Source organism: Triticum urartu, unplaced genomic scaffold (assembly GCF_003073215.2).
Source record: "Triticum urartu cultivar G1812 unplaced genomic scaffold, Tu2.1 TuUngrouped_contig_85, whole genome shotgun sequence".
Classification (NCBI taxonomy): domain Eukaryota; kingdom Viridiplantae; phylum Streptophyta; class Magnoliopsida; order Poales; family Poaceae; genus Triticum; species Triticum urartu.
This window is the reverse complement of record NW_024119455.1, coordinates 49923-58586: the sequence shown is the minus strand read 5'-3', so window position 1 is coordinate 58586 and position 8664 is coordinate 49923.

Sequence of the window (8664 nt, the reverse complement as noted above, 5' to 3'; positions counted from 1 at the left end):
GGCGCTCGTGGTACGTGGTCGTATATCGGAATTTTAATGGTTGTTTCTTTGTGATGTGCTCTTGTGTGATGGTTTTATCGCAGCTGGTCCCAGGTCAATGGTGTTTTGGCCGGTCTGCGGTTTTTGTATTTTATCGAGAGACAACTTCTCATGCAAAGTAACCGCTCCATGGGTATGCTTAGTGGTAAGAATAACGTGATTCGCATCTTCACGTGACGTTACATATCGCACACATGTGTTTTTGTTCATTGTGGGCCTGACGATGGTAATCTTCACGGTTGTCGTGGTTGCTGTTTGGCTGAGCGTTTTTGCTCGAGTTGTGCTAAGTCTTATTGCTGAGACTCGATTTGTCGATATTATGAATACATCTCGTCTAATCTTTAGTGCCTGTGACGGCGGTTGGTGCTGGAGTTCCACAAGCCCTTTTCTTGGGCACTTTGGATTGAAGGGCCGGGGCCTGGCACAGCCTCGGTAAAGAGACTTGACCGTAAACTTGGTTGTGCTTGCGGAGTCCGACGTGTGTCTTGGTCGAGTGGAGCTCCCATTGGTGCTTGGACGTGTCGCGAGTAATAGACCAACGAGCACCGATTTGTGGTGATCGGTGATGCCAAGTCCAATATTCCTCTTAAGTGTGCTTGTTCGTGGTCCCGCTGTTGTGTAACTTCCTTAGGGAGAAGTGGGATCGTCTACGGAGTTTTTTTGTAGTATAGTCGGTGGCGAGTTTGCAGGGTTAAGGAGCGTGAGGCGGTTCGCTGGTCGGGCAAATGAGTTTCCGTCTTTTGTCTGCCTGGGTGTGTTTGCTGAGCTGCATGAGGCGTTTAAAATCCTTGGGGTGGTAATTGTGGATCCAGAGATGTGCTATTTGTCTATCCCAATTGATTCAAGATTTATGAAGCGGACCGATGTCGGGTGCGGGTGCAATAGAAACTTGGCTTCCGTTAGTTGGCGAATGTTGGTGGTTCCCGGTTTATTATTCGGCGCTTGATTGGCATTTTCCTTCCACAAATTGTAGTTAGTCCTCCGCTGCCTGGTGTGTAAGCCTCTCGAACAAGTCTGCTCCGTTCGATGTGAAGTATTTTATGTCGTAGAATAGGGTCAAGCCCTATTAGATTCTGAGTCTGTCCCCTTTGATTGCTGAGGCAGCTGTCCAAATCACTACTTGCGAATCAATATAAGTGTGCAATGTGGTTTTATGTTGATTCTGAGTATTGGGATCTCCTTGCTCTCCGCCGTAGGTCTGTCTTTTTTGACGAGCACACCGCATCCCCATTTAACCATTTTTTTAATTTTGTATGGCGTTTTTTTAGGGCCCGCCACTTCCAAAAAGAAATGACCTGGGGGTGTCCATTGCGTGGGCAGGGAACCCCTTGTATGTTGCTGGTTTCGATGTTTGATGGGGATACAGACTCCACTCTCGGTTTGCGAACTTTTGCCGGGTGCGTTATGCGATGGAAAGGCTCGGCATTCGTGGTGAGCGGACCAAGTCTAGCTGCAGAGGAATGAGTGAAGCTTTCGCCTCCTTCCAAAGTAACATTAACCCGCCCTGCTACCACCGTGGTGGTTTCCAGAGTGCGTGAGAGCCCATCCGATCGATCTGTGGATTTGCGGTTTGACACACGTGGTGACCCAGGTAATGTGAGGTATTACGGATTGGTGTTGTTGTCTTCTAATCTTCAATGTTGAGCAGGGTGTCCGCAAATACGTCGCTGCCTTCTTGACGCCTCGCGATCTGCGCCAATAGGTGCATCTACTATCATAGTTGTGGACGATATGATTTTGGAGCCTGCTGATCATGATGTTTCGAAGGCTATTATCAGCATATAGGCTTTGACCGTATGGCCACACTGGTGGATCTGGCTGGAACATACAATAGTTATTTTGATTGCTATCCTGCGTGATTTAAGTGTTGAATTATTCCCCCGTGGAATGAGGTGTGGTACCCAACACCCCTTTTATGTGACCTGCCTTCGTTGCTTTCCGAAGCATAGCTGCGAAAGCATCAGCAACAAAATTAAACAAGATCGGCGACATGGGATCACCCTGGCGTAAGCCACGCTTGTTCCTGAAGAGGTGCCCTACTTCTCCATTCACCGAGACCGCAGTTTGGCCCCCCGAGACTAACTGCATGACTCTGTGCACCCACATCGACGAGAAGCCTCGACTAGTGAGGATCTGTCTGAGGAAATCCTAATTGACGCGGTCGTAAGCCTTCTCGAAGTCTAGTTTGAGTAAAATCGCCGGTTCGTGCGTGCGTCTAAGCTCGTGAAGGGTCTCTTGCAGCGCTAACGGCCCCTCCAAAATGTTTCTACCACGAATGAAAGCAGATTGAGAGCGACTAATGGTGCGGTGGGCGATCGGCGTGAGCCTAGTGGCGCAACCTTTGGCACTGATTTTAAAAGAAGTTAATGAGCACAATTGGTCTGTACTGTCGGATGTTATCCACGCCAGACACTTTCGGTATTAACGAGAGAACACCGTAGTTTAGCCTAGCTATGTCCATGAAACCACACATGAAGCCGTTGCACATATCGTATATGGGATCGCGCAACAATGGCCAAAAGTGTTTAAACATCGCCACCGACCACCCGTCCGGCCCCGGAGTCGTGTCGGTTTTCATGCTTTGGAGTGCATCCTCCATTTCCTTGGGGAGAAACGCGAGCCCCAGCTCTTCGTTCTCACTCTCTAAGACCTTTTGGGACGGGAGCCAAACGTCCGCTCGCAGACGTGCGCGTTGAGCCTCGTCGGTCCCCATCATGCGAATATAGAAGTCGTAGATGTGCTTGCTAGTCTCCGATTGCTAGAGAAGGAGCCCCTGCTCCGTCTGCAACCTAAGGATTAAGCATTTCCTGCGTCGGCCGTTCGCATACGCGTGGAAATATTTAGTGTTCGCATCGCCTTTGAGCGTCCACTTGAGGCCTCCCCTACGCCTCCAATATTCCTCCTCGGATCGTAGCAGATCTTCGACTTGCCCTTCTAAGGCATATCGGTGCGCCCATTCTTGCTCAGAGAAAGGGCGCGAGTCTGCTTGGATATCGAGGAGTGCTACCTCATCAAGAAGCCTCGCCCTGAGGACTTTGTCGTCACGCCCCTGGTCCGCACCCCACCCCTTTAGGCTTGCGCGAAGGCGTCCCCCGACCACGATCCAGAACTCCATTGGGCCGCGCTGCTGGCCCGTGAGTTGGACACATCGCAACCATCTGTCCCTAAAGATGGTGTCGAAATCAGGGACCTCAAACCACGCGGTTTCGAAGAAGAAGCGCGGGCTGCGTCGAATCCTATCTTCCCCTGAAGATAAGATGAGGGGAACATGGTCCGATCCAATCCTTGTTTCTGCAAGGAGCGAACATAATGGGAACACCACTTCCCAATCCGGAGACATGAAAGCACGATCCAAGACGGATCACACCGGGGCTAATTGCTTGTTAGTCCAAGTAAACCTTGCCCCAGTTCTTGTCACTTCCCTAAGTGACATAGACGCAATTGCGTTATTGAACATGGCCACCCTTGGTCAGTTGATATTGTCATTGTTTTTATCAGCACCCGAACGGATCAAGTTAAAGTCGCCACCCACCATTAAAGGGATTTGGGCTGCTGATACTGCCAATACCTTGGCTTTGAGTTCTCCCAAAAACTCGACCGAGCATGAGTGATTTGCTGGTCCGTAGACTTGCACGATCACGAGCTCGCGAAGCGAAGCTCTCACGCGGATATTGACAGCAATGAAAAAGGTACCGACCTCCTAGATCAGCACCTCATACGTGGCGCTGCAAAAGCCGAGCAGCATGCCACCCGAATGGCCATTCGCCGGGCTATGGTGCCAAACAAAACGCTCTAGGGGATCTATGGCTAAGATATCTTGGTGGCGAAACTCAGATTTAATCGTTTCCTGAAGCCCTACGATATCTATCGCTTCTTTCCTGATATATTCTCTTAATTGGGTACGCCGCCCCAAGTGGCCGAAGCCACGAATGTTCCAAATAAGCGCATGCATCTAGATGACGCGATTTCATAGGCGCACTCCCCTGGAGGTGATCGCCTTGGCCACGCGCCTCACCTTGCCGCAGCGAGGCGAGGGAGGAGCAGCAACCCCTGTTGTTGTCTCCCCTTTGGGCCGGAGCGTTAGCGACATCAAGGGCTTAGCCTTGACAGCCAAACGTTTCGCGTGTTGAGCAGCCGCCGCTGCCAGCACCGCCTGCGCCATCTCCTTCGCACGCACCAACGAGATGAGCTTGCTCACCCTGCCCTCACCCATCGGTTCCACCCCACTTTCCACCAACACCTCGCCCAAATGATCGTCCGAAAAGGAGTCCAGAATCGAAAAACAGGGCAAGGGGTTACCTGAGGTTTCCAGATTCTTCTGTGCTTGGAGGGGTTGGGCGCGTTGAAGCGACGACATGTTTCCTTGGGCGCCCTTGGCCCGCGCACTGACCCGCACGGGAGCCGCCTGCCCCTCCACTACGGCCTTGGAACGGTTGGCCTTCGGGAAAGGCACCGTCTTGGACGCCTCCTGAGCGAGCAGGGCGGGGTTGGGCACAGCCAGAGCCATCACCGTCTGACGCGGCGTCGCCGGAGCACCCAGGAGCTCCGCTGCACGCCCGGCCTCCGCGCTAACCTTGCGCACGGCCACCTTCTTGAGCTGCTTCACTGCGCCTAGCTTGTTGGTGCTGCGGCCGCCTTGGGACGGAGAGCGCGAGAGATAGGCAGCGAGTCCACGGACACCGCGATAGGAGTGCGCGCCTCGCCCAGCGGCTCCACCATTTGGTCTGCGCCGGCCACCGCCTCCATCCGCACCGGGGGGGACGTGACCGAACCCAAGTTGGAGCCGTACTGGTTCGGAATAGATAGTTCCAGCTCCATGGACCTCCCTGCGAGTGGATGCTCCATCAAAGGTAGCTGCGCACGATTCGCCGCCCCGCCCTTGTCAGTGATGCCCAGCTTCTCCCACGCCGTGTGTCGATGGAATCGTCCTCCATGCTTGCATCTAGCTCCTTGTCGCCATCCTTGTCGTTGTCGCGCCCTGCCCCGTCCGGGCCCTTGCCATGGTTGGGAGAAGGGGGATTTGGGGAAGGCAGGACTGGCGCCGCGGTTTGCTCCGGGGGAAGCTCGGGCTCGATGGTGATGTTGAAGCCCTCCCCGTTGAACCAAATCTGGACCAGTCCGCGAAGCTTGCGAGGGTTGCGACAAGCAAAACGCATGCGGACCGGCCCCAGACGGATCAACGACTCCTCGTCGACCAGCAGGGGACGGCCGAGCATAGTGGTGGCCGCCATGAGCTGGTCGGAGCGCCGCTGCTTGGGTGGGACACCGCCCAGCTTGACCCACACCTCCGGCATCTCCATTCCCTTGGGTGCGTCGAGGACCGCGTCACGGATATCCACCATGAGGTTGTTGAGGGAGAGGAAAAGTTTGCCGCTCCTCGTTGCCATCCTGAGCATCGCCGGATCTGGGAAGACCACCGTGAACGCCCCACCTTCCAGAGGAGAGATCTGCCAGTCCCACACGCCCTCGAAAAGGTGAGGCAACTCCACTTGAAGGATCTCTTGCGTGAGCGCACCGGAAGGCATGGAGAGCACCGCCGTGTTGGCCCCCAGCTGGATCTGCGGCTCCTCCCGCGCATCATCCGGGTACTGGAGGCAGAAGAAGCCCTCGCCGGAGATGGCGTGCCCCATGGTTTGGAGGATCAGAGGCTTGCCGCGGGTCGGGCACTGCGCCGAAGTGTGCCCCTCCTTGGTGCACACCACGCAAAGGGGCTTGAAGGTGCACATGTTCTGAGGGGCAGCTGCGCCCGCATCTGAAACACTCCGGGCCGTCGGCTTCTTCTATGGGGATTGGCTCCTTCTCCGTGCCCTTGGACGAGCCCGGCGCCTCAGATCTGGGCGGGAGGGGCGGCTGGAGGCCGCCGCCCCCGCTGCTTGGACTTTCTGCTTCTTCGCATGGGGTCGCGCCGCGGTCGCCGCCCTGCGATGGTTGCGCCCCTTGCGCTGAGCTCGAGGCTGCGTGCTTGTACTCAGCCTTCTTCTTCTTCTGTCTTTCCTGCTCCTTGAGCCACCCAGGCGGCGGCGGCTCCCATCCACCCTCGTCGCTCGGCCCGGCACGGTTGCGGTCCCGCGGCGGCACCATGGGTGGCTTCTCCCTCCTGCGGTCTTGCTTGGATCCCATCGCCACTACTTCCGCGAAGGAGTGCAGCAATGGAGGTGGGGAGAGGAGTGGGTGAGAGAAAGCGGGCGGAGTGGCCGAAGCGCCGCACCTCCGATTTGGAGACAGGAAACCCTAACGAGATGTTTAGGGTTCCACGGGGAATCCAAAGCCATTTATATGGCCGCGCAGGACTGGGCGGCGTGGGCTGGGCTTCCCCATGTGGGCCGGGGTGGGCCCTGAGAGCGGCCACGTTCCCCTGCGCCACTAGCGCATCGTGAGACTGGGGCTTCGCCCGCGTTCCCCGTAGATAGGCCGTCAGCCCCCTTGCGGTTGTGGCCAGGGCGAGCCCCCAGCGGGTCCTCCTCAACCTTAGGAGGCACCGTGCCAGGATCCGCCAGCGCGCCCCGCTGCCTGCGGGGATCGCCTGCACGGAGCACGGCGGTTCCATGCGCATGCTGCGGAGGCCCCAATCTCTCTCTTCAGGGTTGCCACGCCCCTCACGCCCCGGCGTTGTGCACGGCGCCCTGCCCGCGGCCGGCGCAGGCCGCCTCGAACCACGGCCTCCGGGCGCAAAAGCACGCCGGCGCCCGGCCTTGAAGGTGCCCCCAAGCTCCTCAGCCCGCGACACGAAGTCGCCAATGGAGCAAGCCGCACGGCCGCCTGCCCCTGACCCCGCCGCGTCGCATACCTCCGCCTCCTCGTCGCCGTCTGACTCTTCCTCAGCCAGAGCCCAAAAGCGGCTCCCCGACCACCTTGCCACGCCCTGGGGAGGCACGGCCGCCCGCCTGGGCACCGGTGAGACTGCCGCCGACCAGCCCCCTGCCGAGACCAAAGCGCCGTCGCCGTGGTCGCCGGGAGCGAGTCTCTGCGCGGAATCGCCTCCACCATCGCCTGGGACGCCCGCAGCGCCTGTCCGTACAGGAGCCGTTGGGAGCGCCATCCTCACCAATCTCGCCAATCACTCTTAGCCAAGGGATCGCAGTCCAAATCCCCACATCCTCTCCTTACAGCTCTGCCGCCACCTCGAAAGATCCCAACGCGATTGCTCAATCCTCCAGCCCCACACGGTCACTGAAAATCCGGCGTGAGAAGAACGGAATGGCTTCGAGGATGCACGGCAAGGAGGATTCCGGCCGGCGCTCCGTCGAATTTGAGGATAGGGATTTCGCTCGGAGAGGATGAGCAGGTAGTGGGCTTTTTTTCTCCTCCAAGGGAATGGCGTGCCTAACTTCTATTTGGCGCCCTTAGCGCCCGTTATAGTGTTTACCACAAACCGGCGCATAGCCCGCTCCTTCGTCGGCTTAGCCCATTTAAATTTTTTCTTTTTATTCAACCTTCAAAAAATAGGCGAGTCAAGCGCTGTTTTTGAACTGTCGATCCTTTGGTTTAGTTCCAACTATGAAAGCTCACTTGCTTTGCCCAGTTACTTCTTTTCATGTTGTTCTTCTTTTTTTCTGTTTTGTCTGGCCATTTTTTCTTTGGTTTTTTTCCTTTTTCATTTGCTTTAATTCGTGAATTTTTTAAAATTCGTGAGCATTTTTTAAAATTGATGATTTTTTTTTAAAATTCTCAAACTTTCTAGAATCATGAATTTTTCAAATTCATGAACATTTTCTTCAAATCCATGAATACTTTTTCTTATATTCGTGAACTGTTTTTTAGAATCATGAACTTTTTCAAATCAATGAATAGGTTTTCAGAATCATGAACATTTTCTTAAATTCATGAATTTTTTCAAATTTTTAAACATTTCTTTAAAATCCATGAAATTTTCTTAATTCGTGAACTATTTTCAATCCGTGTTTTCTTTAATCCATGAACCTTTTCTCAAATGCATGAATACTTTTCAATTTGCAAACTATTTTCAAATTCATGATTTTTTTTTGAAATCGAGAACTTTTTTCAAAGCAATGGATGCTTAAACTTTTTTGACTGATTGGGCCTAACCCAAATCTTTTGGTTACTTGGTAAGGCAGCTTAATGTTTAATGCAGGCTTGTCCGTGAGCAGGTTGACCTGATTGGTGATGCAGTGGGTGGTCATCTGCATCATACTTGATCCCAGGTCCATCGGCTATTGTCTGAAACCAGTTGCATCATATACGCTGTCGCATTTGTCTGACGGTGTAATGTCTCTCTGTACACAGACGAATGTAGTGGACTCTTCGAGATTGAGGGCACCAATGATCAACAGAATGCAGAGTCCGTCCATCGACAAGCAGGTTGAGGTCAGGATCACAGAGGAGTACAACCGGAGACACCGTCGTCGGCGGCCTCTCATGGGGACGCTCAGTCTGCCGTAGGTCTGAAATCAGAGATCATCTCTGAAATCCACTATCCGCTAAAAGCTTCAATCTCTCTGCTTTATTGGACTGCAGTTAATTGATCATCGTATCATCTCATTCTAAATGTAAACATTCTGTTTTTCCTAGTACTAAAGAAAGAACATTATGAAATTCTGTTCATTCTGTTGCAAGCAGTAGCTGATTGGTCATTTTCAGTTATGGATTTTTTTTTTCTTCTGAACC